The sequence below is a fragment of the Stegostoma tigrinum genome, chromosome 7, assembly GCF_030684315.1.
Source record: "Stegostoma tigrinum isolate sSteTig4 chromosome 7, sSteTig4.hap1, whole genome shotgun sequence".
NCBI lineage: Eukaryota > Metazoa > Chordata > Chondrichthyes > Orectolobiformes > Stegostomatidae > Stegostoma > Stegostoma tigrinum.
The window spans coordinates 44,769,013-44,789,890 of record NC_081360.1 but is presented as its reverse complement, the minus strand read 5'-3'; the positions used below and the strand labels follow the sequence as shown (position 1 = coordinate 44,789,890).

The 20,878-nt window shown below is 40.5% G+C and overlaps 1 protein-coding gene across 6 annotated transcripts in view; it reads left to right on the top strand.

Annotated features, from left to right (window-relative positions):
* The window catches only part of rbm45 (RNA binding motif protein 45), a 95,021-nt gene that overhangs the window by 40,976 nt on the left and 33,167 nt on the right, over nucleotides 1–20,878 (top strand). For 5 of the 6 annotated variants that reach the window (XR_009445939.1, XR_009445938.1, XR_009445940.1 and 2 more), the window contains exon 10: nucleotides 4,704–4,737. The gene's annotated coding sequence lies outside the window, so the exon portion shown is untranslated. Of the gene's footprint in view, nucleotides 1–4,703; nucleotides 4,738–4,835; nucleotides 5,017–20,878 lie in introns of those variants that run through there. The other variant, XR_007247882.2, reaches the window with a different exon arrangement.

Sequence of the window (20,878 nt, the reverse complement as noted above, 5' to 3'; positions counted from 1 at the left end):
CTCCCAATTGGCTGCATCAGTGCGACCAATGCTGTGCTGACTCCAAGGAAGAGTCTGTCCTTTTTGTAGGTTTTCAAACATTTTCAGCACTCGCCATCCAGTCTGCTAGATCTGACTTAATTCCAATCCCCATCACAAATTGTGTTCATTGAGTTGCTCACACCTAGTTGCATAAGATAGACATATTTGTCTATTCTGTGTAGCACATGTGCAGTCCTGGATATCTGAGGGCACTCTCTTGCTGTTGGAGGCCAAGAACACAGGCAAGAGGAGCACCACAGTGGATGGAATGTAAGAGTGTCTGGAAGTTTCACCAGATCTTCACATGTTGCGTTGAACTTCCAATATCTGCTACCCCGTGGATGACTTTAGCAGCATGTCATTATTTTCAAGCAAAGCATGAGCAACACCTCTCTCAATACTTTAATCACACACACTGACAGGCTAGGATCACTGGCTGCATCCTTCGACTCTTCCTCTGAAGCGGATAGATTAACCAAGAAATGGTGCTGTTCTAGTTCAGTGATTGCCATGTGTGACAAAGTGTAATAATCACAGCCATCTGACAGAAAAAGAAGCAGACCAATATTAGACAATTTTGAAGAGATTTTAGAAAAATTTATGTCACAAGGAGCTGACTAAAAATCTTCAGACGAATCATTTGATATTTATGGAATATTTAGAATGTATCTACCTGCTTAATGGTATCAGATGACCTTTCACTAGTGGTTAGAGTATGGAAAATTTGTCTGGTTCCCACACTGAGTTGAATGGCAGGTTGGAGTAGATGGTGGGGCAAGATGGGCTATGCTTATAGGTAATTGATAATGATGTATCAGTAAAGCTTTCCATTGAACCTGCAGAAGACTCTTCCTTTTGTCATTGTATTACACACGTACATGTACACGCACACAGTAATTTCTGGGTATTGTGGTGCACCTGAAAATTACACCTGTTATATGCTACAGCCAACTTGGGACTTTAGTTCAAATATTTAAGAAGTTTCTCAGATGAAGCCATTTGGGATGCTGATCCTTAATTTTTGGGCCCGCATTAGCAATTCTTCAGGTGGACTTTTAGGTTGATAGGAGAGAAGTGGCGTGCCCAATTTATATGCGGTGTTCACCCATTGTTAAGAAAGCAAAGGTTGGGCAGCAGTTACTAGCCCTACTAGAAATAGCTGTGCAACTATTCATTATTGGAAGTTTTTATTGAGTGGAATTGAATTGAAGTATGTAAATGGAAAATAAGTATGTAAACATTTTTTAAAAAAAGGACTAAATACATTGTTTGATGTTTCAGTTCAGGACCCTTCTTCATTTTCTTCTCCAGCATCGGCAGTTCCTACTATCTCTGTAACAATTTTAACCCTGCTGCGAAAAGTCTTCTAAGGATGCCTTCCTTAAAGAGGCTACCCTCCTCCCTCCAAAAAAACCTCAGCTCATCCCATTTTCTGAAGAAGGGTCCCGACCCGAAACATCAAGCTTTCCTGCTCCTCTGCTGCTTGGCTTGCTGTGTTCATCCAGCTTCACACCTTGTCATCTTAGATACATTGTTTGCTGAGTCAGCAGATGTGCAGTGGAGAAAAAGATAAGGTGAAGTCAATAATATTCGATGGATCTGTTATTTTCACAATTCTTGCTTTTTCTTCCCTCCAGTTTCGTACCTTATTTCCTTCTACGTTAATAGTTTCAACTATATAAGATCACTTGCCTGAAAGATAGGTGCCCTTTAAGCCACAGTCTCATTTAAGACTGCTGCCCATTGGTGAAAACGAATAGCGTATTCATCTGTACATGAATTTCATGATACTATCTCACTAATAGTGAGCAGATACTATGTAATCTTTGACATTTATTACAATTTACTAGACACCATAGAACAAAGTTTTTTTTTAAAATTATTAGAATGTGATTGATTTTTTAAATAAATCAAGAGCTTAAGACAGCAGTGAATTTGTCACAGAAGTTAGGTCAAATTTCTGTGAAGAGTGTATTCCCTTATTTCATATTTCCTTTTTTTTACAGTATGTTGATACATGAACATTTGCTGAAGATTTCCTATATGATAAAGGGACCAAGAAGTTTATAATTTGCTGTCAATGCAAGTGAATTTTTGACAACTTCAGTGATCAGTAGGAGAATTTAATGGGCAATAGATCTCTAAAGCTAACTGTTCAGTCAGCTGCTAGCAATTTTGTCTAACGTGAGACAAAATTGGCATTAGTTATTAATAATGCCGTAAACTGCTCAGTTTACTTTTTTTCTCCTAATTAACCTGTCATATCACTAGAGCAAGTGGGACTTGAGCATGTGCCTTCTGTTCCTGGAGTCGCAATGTGCCTTTTTACCATTGCGGTGCATCAAAGAATGTTGAAATGGATTGATCCCTTAAAGAAGGGGTATAGGCAATAAATAGCCACCTAACCAATGATGCTGGCTTTTATGAATGAATAAAAGAAGCTGTAAATAATTGTAAAATAGTTGCTTTTTTACTAATGCTGACGAGTGATATTTTTACTTTTGACAATTTTAATTTTACATTGTTCTAGGTGACCAGAATCACTTGAAAATAATGACAAACAAATGAATTTACTTGAGCTTATTTTTAACAGAATCTTGCAAGTTTGCTCATAATTTAGATGATCATCTGTCCAAAAAAGTAATCTGCAGCTTTTATTCTTTTCTCCATTTCTCGTGGCATGAAAGATACCTCATCTGTTATATAGCAATAATAGCAGTAGTACATCTGTTAAAACTCAGTGCATGTCAGGAGGGAGCATCTCCATTAATATCCCCATCCTCAATGGGGGTGTCCAGTCACCTCAGCAGACAAGGCTAAAGTATTTGCATTCATCTTTAGCCAGAAGTACCAAGTGCATGACCAATCACAGCTTACTCCTGAAGCCCTCCATTTCAGATAGCGGTGTTAAATCCGTTCAGTTCACTCCACATGATATCAAGAAGTAGCTGAAGACACTAAATACTGCAAAGGCTCTGAAAAATTTTCAGAAATAGTACTGCAAATTTATGCTGTAGAACTAGCTGTCCTTGGCCAAGCTGTTCTGATACAGCTGCAACACGGTGGTAAATTTCCGCAAAAGTAGGACAATTCGACTGTGCCAATTACCATCCTATCAGACTGCTCTTGATTATCAGCAATGTGATTAAAGGGATTGGTCACAAAGCAGCACTAAATAATAACCTGCACACTAACACTCTGCTTGAGTTCTTCCATGGCCACTCAACTGCTGACTTCATTACTGCTTGCTCCAAAATTGGACAAAAAGGCTGAGTTCCAGAGGTGAGGTGAGAATGAGAGTCCTTGATATCAAGGTGGCATTTGACCAAGTATGGCATCGAGGAACCCGAGCAAGACAGGAGTCAGTAGGACCTGAGGTAATATTTCAACCAGTTAATGCCTTACCTAATATAAAGGAAGATGACTGTGATCGTTGGAGATCACCTCGGTCCAAGTACGTCAGTTCAAGAGTTCTCCAGATTGTGTCTAGAACACTGTCAGCTTCAACCAACAGCAGTGTGTACTGTCTAAAATGTGCATTGGCAGCAACTCACCGAGAATCCTTTTAATTGCGTCTTCTAAATCTATGATATCTACCACTTAGAAGGCAAGGGCAGTGGTACACCAGTGCAAGTTTCCATCCAAGCCTTCCCTCATGCTGACTTGGAATTACATGTCTGTTCCTTCTCTGTAATTCGGTCAAAATCCTGGAACTCTGTAATGGCATTGTGGATGTCCTTGCAGCAGAGTAGTTTTTTTTTAAGAAAAAAAGCAGCTTCACCTACCTCTTCCAGGGCAATTAGTGATGGGCAATAAACACTGACCTAGCCAGCAGCGTCCACATCACGTGAACAAAAATAATGAAGCGCGTATGCTGGAGCAAAAACAGTGAATTGTATTTAAGGTAAATGCTGTTCGTCATTGAAGACTATTCAGATGCTTCCTGAGAATCTTGCAAACTGCAAGATTAATTTTATTTAAATGCCAAAAATAACAAATACATTTTAAAGTGGTTTTATGTTGGTTCAGATTGGAAACCTTGTAAGTATCAAACTACACTTCAAGTGAATTGTTGGCTCCAACTAATACATGTTGGATAAAAACTGGAATTGAAAAAGTATGTGCCAAGTTGAGGTAGAGGATTCTGTGCTAAAGGTCAAACCTTAAAAAAAAATTGAGATCCCTGGCCATAATTTTGATAACCAACTTTCATTTGATATGTTAAAATGTTGTTAATATCTCATTATAAAAACCTGAGAAACAATTATTTTAATGAAAGGAAAATGATTTGTCAGCTTGTTTATGCCCGCATATGCAAAAACACACTTGGAGTGTGGTATGATTATGTTGCTGTGAAAACTATTTGAGTGATTGTATAAATTATTGCATTATATGATAATGTGACATATGAACTTTTTGCTCAGAAAGGTTACCTTTGCTTGATCAGTAGCTTTGCTGTCCTGAACATGTTTCAGTTCTTCATAGAATATTGTGGGATGTGTTTGGAATACTGTTTGTTTGTGAATGCAGTAAACATCTCAGGTACTGCTGGAGTTTCTGTTGCCAAAATGTGAGCAGAATTTTCTGAGCACGTTGATGTTGATCAGCCTGAGATCTCAGTGAGGTGGATACTCTTTTTATTTTTTAAAAAAAAAACTGAAAACAAAATCTTTTTGTTACAGAATGGCAGGAAGGCAGACGAAAGCCTCAATGAAGGTATGTATAATTGTGAAAACATTGAGTTAACAGTGTGGTGGTAACGTGCACTGTACTGAGTGACCTGTTCATCTGATATTTCCTGTGCTTACATGCAGAGTTATGATTCATATTCAAGGTTACCGAGGCCCTTCTGCATTGCAGTATGCCTCAGTCTGTCTCAATTCTACCTCCCTATTCTTATTGTCAAGTGGATCCCAGGTAGATGATGGCAGCGAAGCCTATGGTGGAGCAAAGCAAGTGAGAGATGTTTCCAAAGCAGAGTAGAAGAAATGCACATTCCACAGATTCGCAGTATTAAGTAAGTTTACAAAGTTGGGAAAATATGACATCATGAACACAAAAAGGTGAGAAACTTAGTATTGAGGCATTGGAATTGGAGGCAATATAGATCATCAAGCATGGGGCTAATGGACAAATGGAATTTTGTTTGAGTCACGATTGTGGATGGGTTAAAATGAATGCAGTATGAAAGATGGAAGGCCAATGAGGAAAAGCTTTGAAATAGTTCGACATAGGATTGATCAACATGAATGAGTTTTGTCAACAGATGGGGAAGAAAAACAAGTGACATCATGAAAATCGAAGTAGATCTTTGTCATGCAGAAAATGTGGGATTAGAAGCTCTGTCTTTGAGCTCAACGGAATAGTGAGTTTGTGAACATTTGATTTTGCCTCAGATGCCACTATGCTGGATGCACCTATTGGCTAGGGAATAGAGTTTGTGATGTGTATTGCTAGGGAAGATGGCTGCAAAAATTTGCTTTCCCAGTGATCTTGTAAACATTCCCACAAAACGATTTTTGGAGAAAAATCATGAGAAATAATGGCGAGATAAACTAGCTTTCATCAGGGTACCTATGGGATTTAACTTGTCTTTGTATATGTTGCATGCAATTGAAAAATGGGAAGACACCAAAGAAATCCTAGCAGATATCCAAAGCTAACTAGAGGAGTCATTGCAGGTGATCTTTTTTAAGACTGAATAGGTAAGGATGAAACCAGGAAAGGACAATATCACTAAAGTGGATACATATGAATTAGGATCAGGTGTGGGAAGCTGTGCTTTATCAAGCCTGTTCCACCATTTAATAAGATTGTGGCTGATCTGACTACTCCACAGAAGGCACCAGTGAGAAGTAACTTATGTGAGAAGTCACCATCACTGAAAAGGGGATCGTGGAAGATTTGGTGCTCAGCAGCAGGCAGAGCTTCCAACGTATGGTGTCAGTGAGATGCAATCAAGGTGGATTCTGGGAGAAGTCAGTGCAGTCTGCTAGTTTCAAGTAGCAGCCCTACACTTATCAGCAGCTGGGCACCAAATCAGAGAGGCCAGAGGGGTAGATGCCACCAGAGCAAGTAAAAACTTGAGTGCAGGACATTTCTGGCCTAGTTTTGAGTGAACATTACCTTAGTCACATGGATATGGGAGCTGCACTTTGGACACTATAAGTTGAAAAGTGACGTTTTGGACAGAAGGGCTCCTGATTAGTAAGTAGTGGTCAGGTGATTCCTCTATTTCTTGTCTTCAATTTCCATTAACCTTTTCATACTCAAGGTTTTACAGTAGTGTGATTAAGGCAATTGCCAATGTAGTGCAGTACTGGGATTTTAGAGTAGTACCTAGATTGTTGTTTACAGGATAGTGTATGTAGTACTACTTAGTGAGAATCTAACATTATAGACCATCTAGTTAGCTGTAAATTAATAGAATTTTACTTCTAATTAAATAATTGCTAGAAAGTAAAAATTGGAGTCAATGGGGTAATATGCTTCTCTTGCAAAAAGTGGAAAATCAGACTGTTGGAACATCCCTGACGACTACAGCAGCAGGAATTATGTCCGGTTGCATTTCCTGTCAGATCTAGTGGATTAGTTGGATACATTTAAGAGTATGCAGGAGGGGGAAAGTTTCACTGACAGGAGTTATAGAGATGTGACCACACCCAAGGTTCAGGCAGATAGATGGGTGACCACTAGAAGGGGCAAGCAGACAGTGCACGAGTCCCCTGTGGCTATCCCCCTCTTTGACAAGGTTTGGATGCTGTTGGGAAGATTGCCCATCAGGGAATGGTGATAGTAGCAACCAGAGCATTGTACAACAGAGCCAGCTGTTATATCAGCAAGGAGGGTCAAACTGCAGAAGAGTTGTCACAGGGGCACAGATAGATATTTATGGCAACAAAAGAGGTGGTACGTTGGTTCAAGGATGTCTCTGAGCTAGTACAGGACATTCCCAAAAGGGAGGGTGAACGCCAGAAGTCGTGGAATGTGTTGGTACTAATGATATAGGCAGGAATAGAGACATGGTCCTGCAGAGGGAGTTCAGGTTTTTTCAAATAGTAAACAGGACCTCTAGGGTTGTAATCTCAGCATTACTCCCTTTGCCACGTGCTAGTGGAGCTAGAAATAGGAAGCTAGTACAGTTTTAAAATGTGGCTAAAGAGCTGGTATATGAGAGTGTGTTTAGATATCTGGATTATTGGGATGTCTTTCTGTACAGGTCCCACCTGCCCTGGAAAACAGGTTGCGCCTAAACTGAGGGGCAGCAATATCTTTGCAGGGAGGTTTGCTGGTTTACTTGGGAAGGTTAAAACTAGTGCAGTGGAGGTGGCAGCCAGAGCAGTTGGTCAGCAAGTGAAATTCCCAAGGAGGAGTTAGAGATTAAAGCCAGTAAGGCTAAGAGGAAGAACGGACAGGCAGAGGTTACTGAACATGGAAAGTCTGGCAGTCTGAAGTGTATTTATTTTAATGCAAGCAGTATGACAGGTAAGGCAGCTGAATTAAGTGCACTAATCCAAGCTCTAAACTGTAATGTGGTTATTACAGAGACTTGATTGAGAGAAGGGCAAAACTGGCAGCTTAATGTTCCAGGATTTAGATGTTTCTAAACATATCTCTATGTTTAGAGATAGAGAGGGATGTAAATGACATTGGGCAGTTGCATTGTTGATAAGGGAGAATATCACAGTTATACTGAGCGGACACCTGGGAGACCTCATCCAGCAAGGCATAATAGATAGAGTTCAGCAATAGGACAGTGCAATTACTTTGGTGATGTACTGCAGGTTTCCCAAAAGCCAGCAGGAAATGGAGGAACAGATGTGTGGATAGATTATGGAAAAATGTACAAGCCACAGGGTGGTTGTGATGGGAAATTTTAACTTCCTCTATACTGATTGGAACTTCCTTAGTACCTGGAGCTTGGGGAGAATTTATTACATGCATTCAGGACGGTTTCTTGAAGCAACATGTAAATAGTCCAGCCAATGAAGGGGCATTTTAGACCTGGCACTGGGGAATGGAGCTAGCCAGGTGGCCTAAATTTCATTGACTTTAGGAACAGTGACCTTAATTCTACAAGTTACTCATGGATAAGGATAACAGTAGTTCAGCACTAAATTGGGGGAAGGCTAGCTATCTCAATTTAGGCAGAAACTGGGGAATGTAGATTGAGGGGTGTTTGAGGGTAAATCCACATCTGGCAGGTGAGAATCTTTTTAAAGGCCAGTTGATTGAGTTCTGAAACCAGTACATTCGGGTTAAAACAAAGGATAAAGATGGCAAGATTTGAGAATCTTGGATGACAAAAGAAATTACGTGCTTGGAACGAAAACGGTGGCATATGTATGGCTTAGGAACTTGAAGACAGAAAAACATAAATGAAGCAGTAAAGAGCTTGAATAAGGACATAGGAGGACTAAAATGGGCCAAGAAATGATCTTGGCAAATAGAATTAAGGAAAATCCCGAGGCATTTTATATGTACATGGGGAGCAAGAGGGGCTAAAGAGCTGATGTATGAGAGGGCGTAGATATGTGGATTATTGGGATGTCTTTCTGTACAGGTCCCACCTTCCCTAGAAAACGGGTTGTGCCTAAACTGAGGGGCACCAATATCTTTGTGGGGAGGTTTGCTGGTTTACTTGGTAAGGTTAAAACTAGTGTGGTGGAGGTGGTAAAGAGTAGGTCTACTCGGTGACAAAGGACAGAATTTATGAATGCAGTCAGAGGAAGTGGGTGAACTGTGTAATGGATATTTTACATCTGTATTCACAAAGGAGAAGGAGGGTGAGTCTGGAGAATGGTGTGTTAATATTCTAGATGTTCCCCTGTTTTCAATTTCAATTCATTCAACATTTATTTGCTTTAACACACTTGCTTTCTATCCCTGCTAACCTTTCTTGTTCTTATGTCTTGGAATATGGCCAATGCAACATTTGTTCCTTTTTTCCTGATGATATGCCAAGTGACCTTTCCTCCTTCACCATCCTGAGAACCTCATTGGCTCACTCCTTTCTTCAGAACGACATTTCAAAACTTTCTAATCTTTGCTCAGCGTAAGAATGGTTAAAAGTCTTCAGAAAAGAATGATCAGGATTGAGATTTGAAGTTGCTGATTTATATAGAACTGACACGTGGATCTTAAGAAAACTAGATATCCTGACTTTGAATGGGTAGAAGTATACTGAAAAAAAATTTATAAATGGCCTTTGTGTGAAGCAGGCTTGTTTGGTTGATGACTTTTATTATTCTTCCCCATGTATTCTCACATCTTCATCTTTCTGTTCTGACATAATTTTGTAGCTATGAAGCAAGAGTTAATCATGATAAAACAGTAAAATCTATATGTAAGCACCAAGACATAAAACAGTTGATGCTCTGTTACCAAAGCAGATATAGGGAGGAGATGACATGTCCATCATGGGCCTCCTGCAGTGCCACAATGATGCCACCCGAAGGTTGCAGGAACAGCAACTCCTATTCGCTTGGGAACCCTGCAGCCCAATGGTATCAATGTGGACTTCACCAGCTTCAAAATCTCCCCTCCCCCCACTGCACCACACAACCAGCCCAGCTCTTCCCCTCCACCCACTGCATCCCAAAACCAGTCCAACCTGTCTCTGCCTCCCTAACCTGTTCTTCCTCTCACCCATCCCTTCCTCCCACCCCAAGCCGCACCTCCATCTCCTACCTACTAACCTCATCCCACCTCCTTGACCTGTCCGTCTTCCCTGGACTGACCTATCCCCTCCCTACCTCCCCACCTATACTCTCCTCTCCACCTATCTTCTTTTCTCTCCATCTTTGGTCCGCCTTCTTCCCCCGCCCCCATCCCCCTCTCTGATGAAGGGTCTAGGCCCGAAACGTCAGTTTTCGTGCTCCTGAGATCCTGCTGTGTTCATCCAGCCTCACATTTTATTATCTCAGATATAGGGAGGAAGCTGCTTCTGCTGAAACAGCAATAGAAGACATCATAGAGTCATTGAACATACAGTTTGTTCAAGAATAGCCTTAGAAGTTCCAGTTTATGATCAGAACAGAGGTGATACTTGTATTTTAACAACCCTAAATAGTTATAAAACTTGACATTTGAAGTTCCTCAGTGATGTAGGGTGCTTAAAAAATAAACTTGAATCTGTTAATGATGCAATAATAGATTACTTTAATTTAGAAATTTTCTGAGAATAAAATAGGAAAAATGAAGATCAGTGTTAGAACATCTAAGGAAGGCTTAAAGTCCAGAAGGAAGTTATACGTAGGTTGCAAAATTCTGTATCAATAAAGGAACATTGTTTAGCCAGTTGAAACCTACAGAAAATCATTAATAGATGAAATAAAACATGAAAGTGATTGTCAATTTTATAAGCCTTTTGACTGCTTAAGTAATCAGGCAGATAGGCTTTAAAAAAACAATGGAGAACAGAAAGGTTTAGGCCTTTGAGCTTAGTGCTGAAGAAACAACAGTTAATAGAGAAAGAGAGTATTACAAATGAAGTCTTGAACTCACTCGATAGATATGTAAAACTATCCATTTGACACGTTTTAAGATTTTGTTCTATCTTGCATTTTAATAAATGGAACATCTTAAATTACTTCTGTTTAGATTTTGTTTCACTTCATCTACTTTTGCAATTACATTTTGTCACCAGTTACTTTTTTGGTTAAGTTTTGCTGCAACAAAATACCTGTTATCCTACATACCCAAAGGATGACCCAAAGTTCTTTGTCACTGTTCTGTAGGCCTATATGGAACTTATTTCACATGTAAGAAACAATTAGATAATTAGCTAATCTGAATAAATTTCCAGTTGAAGGCAAAAACCCTACAATAATTTAAGAATCAATTGATACCGCAATGGATGGATGAATTAAATTGGCTTGCGGGGTTCTTCCTCATCCATCCTCATCTTGTGACCTGTAAGGTATATGTAACAGCATGCCTAAGAGATTTGGGTAAAGCGTTCTTATTCCCACACTTTAGGAGCATGAACATAAAGGATAAAATGTTTAAAATTTACTGACTTCACATTACAGCTACAGAAAGTACAGTGATGGAGAACGGAAATGTACGCTAAATTATAAAATTCCCAGCAGCATATAAGAATGGAGATTTGGATGTGCACGTATAATTTTTTTCAAAAGCAAGTGTGCAGACAGAAGAAACTGTCAAAGACCAGATGGGATTTTGATTTTATTTTATATATGTACACACTGAATACAAGGATGAAGTGGCGATAATGTATTTGTATACAATTCTTAGATTAAACTTAGGAGTAATGTGTAGTGTTTTGATGGCCAATATTGAAAAGGTGTGACATAGATTCAATAGATGTTAGCAGGCATTAATATATTGTTAGGACTCAGCACAGAACGATTCGGTCCAAAGTCAGTGGAAAAGAGAAATTGAGAAGCAGTTAGATAGCAAATCAGAAAAGGATTTGAGAAAGTAAATGTTAGATTTTTACTACTACTTTCTGTATCTTCAGCGAGGGGCAACACTAAAGGAGAGAAAATTAAAGAGCCAAAAACAATATAGCATAGGAACAGGCCCCTTTTGCCCTTGCATATTAAAACTGGCTTCTCTTACGTGATCCACATCCCACTATTCCCTTGCTATTCATGTATTCATCCGGGTGTTTCTTGAATTCTGCTATTGTGCCTGCTTCCACTACCTTTTCTGGCAGCCCATTCCAGGCACACACCACCCTTTGTGTGAAGTATGTGCCTCATAAATCTACTTTTAAACAACACCCCCCCCCCCCCCCCCCCCCGCACCTTGAACCTGTGTCTCCGAGTAATTGACTCCTCCACCCTAGGGAAAAGCCTCAAATGGGGCAGGTTGTACCTCAGTAACTTAATCGAATTTTTTGAGGACGTGATGAAGATGACTGATGAGGGAAATGTGGTTGATGTGGATATGGACTTTAATAAAGCCTTCAACAAGTTCCCTTATGGCAGACTGGTACAAAAGGTAAAGTCACATGGTATCAGGGTGAGTTGGCAAGACGGATAGAGAACTGGCTTGGTCATAGGAGACAAAGGATAGTGGTGGAAGGATGATTGTCAGAATGAAACGTTGTGATTGTGTTCCACAGTGATCAGCGCTAAGCAAGTTTTAGTGTGGAAGAGCAAAATGTGTTAGTGCAGGTTTAGAGGGCCGAAGGGCCTGATCCTGTGTTGTTGTTCTTTATTCTTTGTTCTTTGTTTTTATCTACCTGTGTTGCCACGTTCAGTGATCTGTGGACCTGCTCACGTAGATCTCTCTGCATATCAGTACACCAAAGAGTTCTGCCATTCACTGCATAGTTTCCACCTGCACTTGATGTTACAAAATGCATCATCTAACATATTTGTCCAGATTAAACACCATCTGCAAGTTTTCTGTCCATGCCTCCAACTGATCTGTATCCTTTGACAGCCCTGCTTTCTATCCCAACTCCACCAGTCTTTGTATCGTCCGCAAGCCTACTAACAAAACCAGCTATGTTTTCCTCCAAACCACTTATTTAGATCACGAACTGCAGAACTCCAGCACTAACCCTGTGGAACACCACTAGTCACAGCCTTCCATTCTGAAAAACATCCTTCAACTGCTACCTCTGACTGCTATGACTAAGCCAGTTCTGTATCTATCTTGCCCAGCTCACCCCAATACCATGTTACTTCACTTTTTGTACCAGTCTGCCATGAGAATCTTTGTCAAAGGCTTTACTGAAGTCCTTGTAGACAACATCAACCGCTTTTCCCTCGGCAATCATCTTTGTCATCCCCTCAAAAAACTTGATCAAGTTAGTTAGGTACGACCACCCCCACACAGTACCATGCTGTCCACCACTAATCAAACTGTTTGTTTGCTTTTAAATGCGTATCGGTCATGTCCCTGATAATCTTTTCCAATGATTTCCTGACCACTGACATGAGGCTCACAGGCCTATAATTTCCTGGATTATCCTTCTTACCCTTTTTAAAACAATGGGATAACATTAACTATTCTCCAGTTCTCTGGGACCTCATCTGTGGCCAAAGAAGATACAAAGACATCTCGGTGCTCCAGCAATTTGTTCTTTTGCCTCCTGTCAAGTCCCCAGGGGACTTATCTATCTTGTGATCAGAGATAATGGGAACTGCAGAAGCTGGAGAATCCAAGATAACAAAGTGTGGAGCTGGATGAACACAGCAGGCCACTGCTTGGCCTGCTGTGTTCATCCAGCTCCACACTTTTTGTTATCACGACTTATCTATCTTAATACTTCTTCAGACGCATAACACCTCCTTCCTTTTTAATAGCAACTTGGCTTAGAAGTTTGAGATTCCTTTCCCTAAGATCATCCTCCACCAATTCCTTTTTGGTGACTATGATACAAAGTATTTGTTTAGGACATCACTTAGCTCATTTGGCTCTACACATAGATTCCCTCCCTGTCCTTGAGTGGGCCAACCCTTTCCCTGGCTACCCCCTTGCTTTTCATTATATGTATGAAAAGCCTTGAGATTCTCCTTTTTAATCCTGTTTGCTAATGACTTTTCATTAGTGTATTCATTAGAGTTTAGAAGGTTGAGGGGAGATCTAATAGAAACTTACAAGATAATGTATGGCTTAGAAAGGTTGGACGCTGGGAAGTTGTTTCTGTTAGCCGGGTAGACCAGGACCCGTAGACACAGCCTTAGAATTAGAGGGGGTAAATTTAAGACAGAAATGAGGAGACACTTCTTCAGCCAGAGAGTGGTGGGCCCGTGGAATTCATTGCCACGGAGTGCAGTGGAGGCCGGGACGTTGGATGCCTTCAAGGCAAAGATCGATAAATTCTTGATCTCTCAAGGAATCAAGGGCTACAGGGAGAGTGCAAGGAAGTGGAGTTGAAATGCCCATCAGCCATGATTTAAATGGCAGCGTGGACTTGACGGGCCGAATGGCCTTACTTCCACTCCTATATCTTGTGGTCTTATGGACCCTTTCCTTGCTTAAGTTCTTTACTACTGTCCTTATGTACTTCAAGGGCTTTGTCAGTTCCCATCCTACTAGACCTTATACATGCTTCTTTTTCCTTTTTGACTAAGGTCATAACATCCCTGGTCATCCAAGGTTCACAAAACTTGCTATACCTCTGCTTCATTCTTGTGGGAACGTGTCGCTCCTGAACTCTTATCAGCTGCTGTTTGAAACACTCCCATATGTCGAGTGTGGTTTTGTCCTCAAACAGTCACCTCCAATCAACACTCTACAGTTACTGCCTGATATTACCTTCCCCCAATTTAACACCTTCACCCGAGGACTGCTGTTATCCCTGTCCGTGAGTAACTTAAAACTCTCAGTATTATGATCGTTGCTCCTGAAATGCTCTCCCACTGAAACTTTAGCCTAATCGGCCTGTAATTTTCTATCTTTTGCCTTGATCCTTTCTTAAACAAGGGGGTTACAACAGCAATTTTTCAATCATTTGGGACTTTCCCAGACTCCAGGGACTTTTGAAAGATCACAACCAAAGCCTCCATTATTTCCTCAGCCACCTCCCTCGGAACTCTAGGATGTAGCCCATCGGGGCCAGGAGATTTATCAATTTTTAGACCTTTTTAGCTTTTCTAACACTCTTTCTCTTGTAATGCCTACCGTACTCAACTCTGCCCCCTGATTCTTCCTAATTGTTGGCATACTATTCATGTCTTCCACCGTGAAGACTGACGCAAAGTACTTATTAAGTTCTTCAGCTATTTCCTTATCTCCCATCACTAGCTTTCCAGCATCAATTTGGAGCGGCCCAGTGTCTACTTTTGCCTCTTGTTTGTTTCTTATCCTGGGACATTGAGCTGCCAGTCCTGTCCCTCTTTCAGCCAAGCCTCCATAACTGCAGTGATGCAGTTCAAATGGCATCAGTCAGTCATATAGAAATGGCAAGTAGCAGAATGTTGGAAAAATACTGGATGGTTTAGGGTGAAAAGTAGAGATGAAGGATTTCAGTACATTAGCTCCAGTGTGGATTTTGAATTAGCATAGACAATTGAATATTAAAATTTCATATTTCGGGGGGCATTTGTAACATTGATCTCAACTGGTTTTCACCAAAGCCTCAGAATTTGTAAACATAATGTTCTACCCATCTTCCTATCTAACAAGAGAAGTTAAGTTTCTGAAAACGTTGTTTGGCCCATTTCAAGCCTCTTTAGATCATGGCCTATAAAATGTTATAGGCTAACAAATAATAGATGCTGTGGTTAGATTTATCATTTTCATGTGTTAATTAAATATTATTACTATTTGGTGTTATTCCAGACAAGTTTAAGGAAGTAAAGTAGTGTCCTCTACAAGACATCTGAGATCTGAGTGAACAGGCACGACAATACTGTGGCTAAGGTACATGTTCCCATAGCCTTACCAAACCATAGGGCTGCTGTGTGTGTGTGTGAGAGAGAGGGAGACTCATCTAGTGGCAGTTTAACCTGAGGGTCATTATGCCTCAGAGGCATGGAGAAGTTGAGGAGAGTCTTTCATGGTAACCTCATGGAAATCCAAACCATGCTGATCATGTTGTTAACAAGCCATCCAGCCAACTGAGCAAACTGACTTCCTTTTGTGTTTAAGGATGTGCAGTTAGACTAAAGGATTGAAAAATGAACACCCCAAGATGTGAGCTAGAAATTGCAATGGTGAGAAAGAATTAAAAAGGTCCTGGGGGTTAAGTTTTTCATGTAGAGGGTGTTGTATTTATAGAAGGAGCTGGCAGAGAAAGTGATGCAAGTGGGTACAGTTACCATATTTGAAAGGTATCTGAATGGGTATATGAACAGGAAGGGTTTAGATATGAGCCAAATGCTGGCAGATGGGACTAGGTCACATTGGGATGTCTGGTCTGTGTGGACGAGTTGAACCAAAGTGCCTGTTCTGTACCGTATGAATCTGTGACTGTAGTAGGTCAATTTCAATGTCACATCAAATCCAGAAAGAGAGACAGAAAAATAGAATTTATTAACAATTATGATATGAAAAGGATCCTTAGCCAATTTAAAAAGAGCTGTGGCCATAATGGTAGATCTTGGATAACAGCTTTTGGATTTCCACATTAGATTGCACTTCTGCTCTTGCATAAAGTTGCTGTGGGTTTTGCATGTGAGAAACTGAGCATCATCAACCTCACTAATTTGACACCAATTTTTAGGCTGATTCTGGTGTTTGATGGCTAAATATGAGAATTTGAGATGAAATCTTCCTTCACTGTAATGTTGAATGTTATTCGGGTTCTGATTTCCTGTTGATAGACCTTCAACATTTAGTGTACTCATTCTTCTCGCTAAAAGCACACGAGTTATTTCCTGTGTGATATTTTTTTCTCCCCATTACAGTTTTTAGAATTGTTTCATATCTGCCAATTTCTAACATTCCCCCTCCCTGCGCAACTGCATGGATGTCACAATATGTCTCTCATTGCCCGCTTCCCTTTTGAAAGAAGAAATAAAGCCACGACAGATTGATCTCAAACATGTCATAAACAACAGAGCACTCAAAGCATGGTTTGCAGACATTTCACACCAGAATATGCTGATAGAATTAGATGAAAATGATGAATCAAGGTGCATTTAGCTCATAAGTAGTGGCATGGACCATTTGGATCAGTAGGACAGTTTTTGAGAGTTTATTCCATTCGTATTGAATTGAAGCTAAGCAAAATATATGTTAAGTACCTACCAATAAAATTTTGAAACCATTACAAAGATATCATATTAATTTTAGTTACAGAAAAACTGAATTCATTTTCTGCTTGGGTCAGCTATCAACTGATTTAATTGGGATTAACATACTGACAAATCGATGGTCAGGTTGGTGTAATATCAGTGTGTGGACTGGCTGTGAGCTCATAGACAAGATAGGTAATCTTATTGCACGGAACAATATGTTTCTGTCTTCAACACGCTTTAGTTCTTGTAAATGTTGGGAAGCTAGAATGTATTTCATATCAGAGAATTGATTAGATTGGCATTTCCCATTCCCAAAGTGTGACATGTGAGTATTTAATAGATTGTAAACTGGGGAGCCTGAGAACAAATAAGCCCTTGAATTGAGAAATGATAGTATATTCACTAGAAACAGTTCAGCTAATTGGAACTTTAAGTTTTATTTTTGGTTTTGAGGTCTTATTTTAGGAAGGATAGAAAACGTTTAGCAGTGACTGTAATGCTTCCATCTTCCTACTTGTGTTTTTCTTCTTTAGCCTTAATGCTGTCTGCACGTTTCTGATGAAGATTTCCTATCTTTCTATATTGCGTTGCCACAGAAAACAAAATCATGCCCATTTTAGAATGTGCATTTTTGGATTTGTGCATACAATGAAGAGATCAACCACATTCTTGTTAGCCTCTCTAATTGGTTATAAACTTATTCGAGCTGTTTCAGTGGAAGACTCAACATAATCTGGGGCAACTATACATATAGGGCTTGAAATTCTACAGGTATCTACCAATCTTCTGTAACTCCGGTGGACAATGGTCAAAAAAAGTGACCGAATATGTAGCTTTGAGGTTCTGCTGGAATTGCACAAGATTGGTAGGCTTCCTCTGGAATTTCAGTGCTATGGTGTTATTCATTGTCATCTCTCCCATCAGGAGCTCTTTGTTTCCAGTTGTATGAATTCACCCATATGCCAGAAATGGCAGCACTCAGTTCTTTGATTTACCCCCATCTCACCCTCATTTACTATACCCAACTCTAGCATGTCATTTCCCAATCATTTATGGTGACAGAATTATCACAATGACCAGTTTCGGTGATTCAAGCCTCATTTTATGCTTATTTACACATTTAGCAGGCGTTACTGCTGGTTTCAGCCAATTGGACACTTATTTTCTGTTGGTGGAGCTGGGTGGCTTGCTGATAACAGCACTCTAGCATAAAGAAATGCTTTATAATATATTTTGATAAAGTACTGACTTGAGAAAAGGCTCAAAATGATTATGATGACATCTGTAGCACAATGTATTTGTAAAGAAACATAATTTACTGATCTTTCTTCTCCAGAAGTCACTATTTTGATGTTGAAAGTACACGATGTGTGGTTAGAACCGCAAAAATAGTTCCTTCAAACTGAAATCAATGACACAGTAGAAAATGCAAGAAATTGTGGATGTAAGCATTTCGTATATCCTGAATGGTGGCAAAGGATACTCCAGAGACATGATAGCAAGTCAGGACAGGAAAGCATAACATTTTTACATAGTTGTCAATAGTTTTAATGACCAAAAGGAATGCCTTAACTGTTAACATTGAAAGTTAAATGGCTTCTAAATATAATCCTGAATGCAGACTGGATTTCAACGTTAAGTAAATAAAAGCCAGTTCTGAGGAAGGGTCACCAGCCCTGAAACGTTAACTGTCCTTCGCAGATGCTGTCAGACCTGCTGAGCTTTTCCAGCAACTTTGTTTGGAGTTGAAACAAAAACATTCACTTTTCTCAGCTGCTTTATAAAGAGCAGAATGAACATTAAGAAGTGCCAAATAGAAGACTTAATTAATAAAACCCATTCTTGCCTTTTTGATTAAGAAGAGGAGTGAGAGACAAGCAGACTAGGTCCAAAGACCTGATCACCAAGGAAACCGATGGGTCCTGGGGTTAAGTTAAGCAGTTGGACTTAACTGACACTAACAGTGTGTTCAACTCTGGTGGTAAACACCCTGTTTCAGCCTCAGTGGAATTCATATGAAGTGATGGTTGGAAACAAGTTGCTTTTTATCTTGGGTTTTTCTCTACTCCCAACCAGCCTTTTGGATGGTTTTCGGAGGCAGAAGGAGAAGATGGTATATCCAATGTCACTCATTCTCCCGGTTTGCATATTCCTTCCCTGTTCCACTATCGTGTACACTACTTTTCAATACTCCATCACTTGTGTGGGTCCTTACTCCTTTCCTGTGCACGCACACTCTCCGTATCCAATATTGTCTCTAGCGAGTTTTGAGAATATTTGTAGCTCAGGTTGAGGTTCTGGATGTGAGTTTGCTCGCTGAGCTGGAAGGCTCGTTTTCAGACATTTCGTCACCATTCTAGGTAACATCGGTGAAGCGCTGGTGTTATGTCCCTCTTTCTGTTTATCTGTTTAGGTTTCCTTGGGTTGGTGATGTCATTTCCTGTTCTTTTTCTCAGAGGATGGTAGATTGATTTGGAGCCAATGTGTTTGTTGATGGAGTTCCAGTTGGAATGCCACACTTCTAGGAATTCTCGTGCGTATCTCTGTTTGGCTTGTCCTAGGATGGATGTGTTGTCCCAATCAAAGTGGTGTCCTTCCTCATCTGTATGTAAGGATGCTAATGATAGTGGATCATGTCTTTTTGTGGCTAGTTGACGTTCGTGTGTCCTGGTGGCTAGCTTTCTCTCCTATTGTCTCTCTTATACCCTCCTTCACACTCACTCTCTGTTCCTCACTGTCAATACCCTCCTCCTCTTCACACTCTCACCACTCCCCACTGCCCTCACATTCTTCCTGCCTCTGTTTTAGAAAGGACTAAGCAATCCTATAGCAATTAGATCAGATCTAAACTTTACAGTCCTCCATATCCAGTCCCGAATGATGGAAGACAGCTGATTAGGTAACAGGGGATTTGGTTCCTTAAATATCCCAACTTAAATGTTGAGGAAACCCAGCACATGCGTACAAATATCAAAACTGAAAGATCAGTATCTATCTTCTGCCAGTGGAGGTCAAATAGATAATCCATCTTGGACTCCTCATGAAGTCCCCAGAATCACAGATCTAGTCTGAGCCAATTCAATTCACTCCGTGATTCTAAGAAACAACTGAAGGCTATGAATACTCCATAACCTAAGGGCCTTGGCAACAGAACTGAAAGCTATTTCAGCATAAGCTGCTTTCCTTAGTCATGTTGTTCCAGCAGAACTATAACACTGCATAGTGTCCTCTACCATGAAGTCAAAGTGAGGATGTTTACTTACGATTGCAGAAGGTTCAGCATATTTGTGACTCCTCAGGTGATGAAACAGCCCTGTCCACATGCAGCAAGACCTGGACAACATCCAGATTTGGGCTGACATTTGGCATGAACATTAATTGCCACTTATGTGCCAGGCAAAGATCATCTCTAACAAGAGACAATATTGATGTTTAATGGCATTTCTGAAACAACTCCACGGAGGCTAGTACCCTGTCACCAAATCACCCTTTTATTTACGTATGGAAAGTCCTTGATATTGATCCAGCTCCTTCAGAGCCAGCTGTCAGAGTGAACAGAACTTCTGACACGCCTCTTTATATCTGTCAGCCAGGGTTCCATGATTAGACCAGATTAACAGCCCCAATCAGGGAATTCATATTCTGAGTTCCACTTGACTGACCTCGTTACAGTCAGCAAGTCCCTCCCCCTCTGAGTCTGGGGACATAGGCCAATTATTTTATTTTTTGTCACTCCTCCTGGGGTGGTTTAGCATCAGGTCGTGTTCCTCCAACTCTGCCTTTGATTATGGGCTGTGTAATGTACAATAGCTTGCCTCTTGTGCCCGGAGCATCTTGGAAGAAATACATTCTCCTCCCACTGTGTTCAACTTGGATTCCGAGATATCTTCAAGGCTTGATGGAGAAGGAGAACCCATGGGTTCCAGGATAGTCGGAAGGACTATCAAGGATGTGGGCACATTTTGCCAAACACCATTTGCAAGTTCGCAGCTTTCATAAAGTCCACATGTTCATTCAGGACTGTCACACCTACCTGGATCTTGTACATCATGGGACCTGACCTTGCATCGACTGTGCCTTTTATCTAGGTAGGGCAGTTCTCGTTGTTCTTGTACCAAACATCGTACCCTGAAATAAACCGTCTGTCCCGCTTAGCGCACTCTTGTGAATGGCATTGGTATTTGTGATGC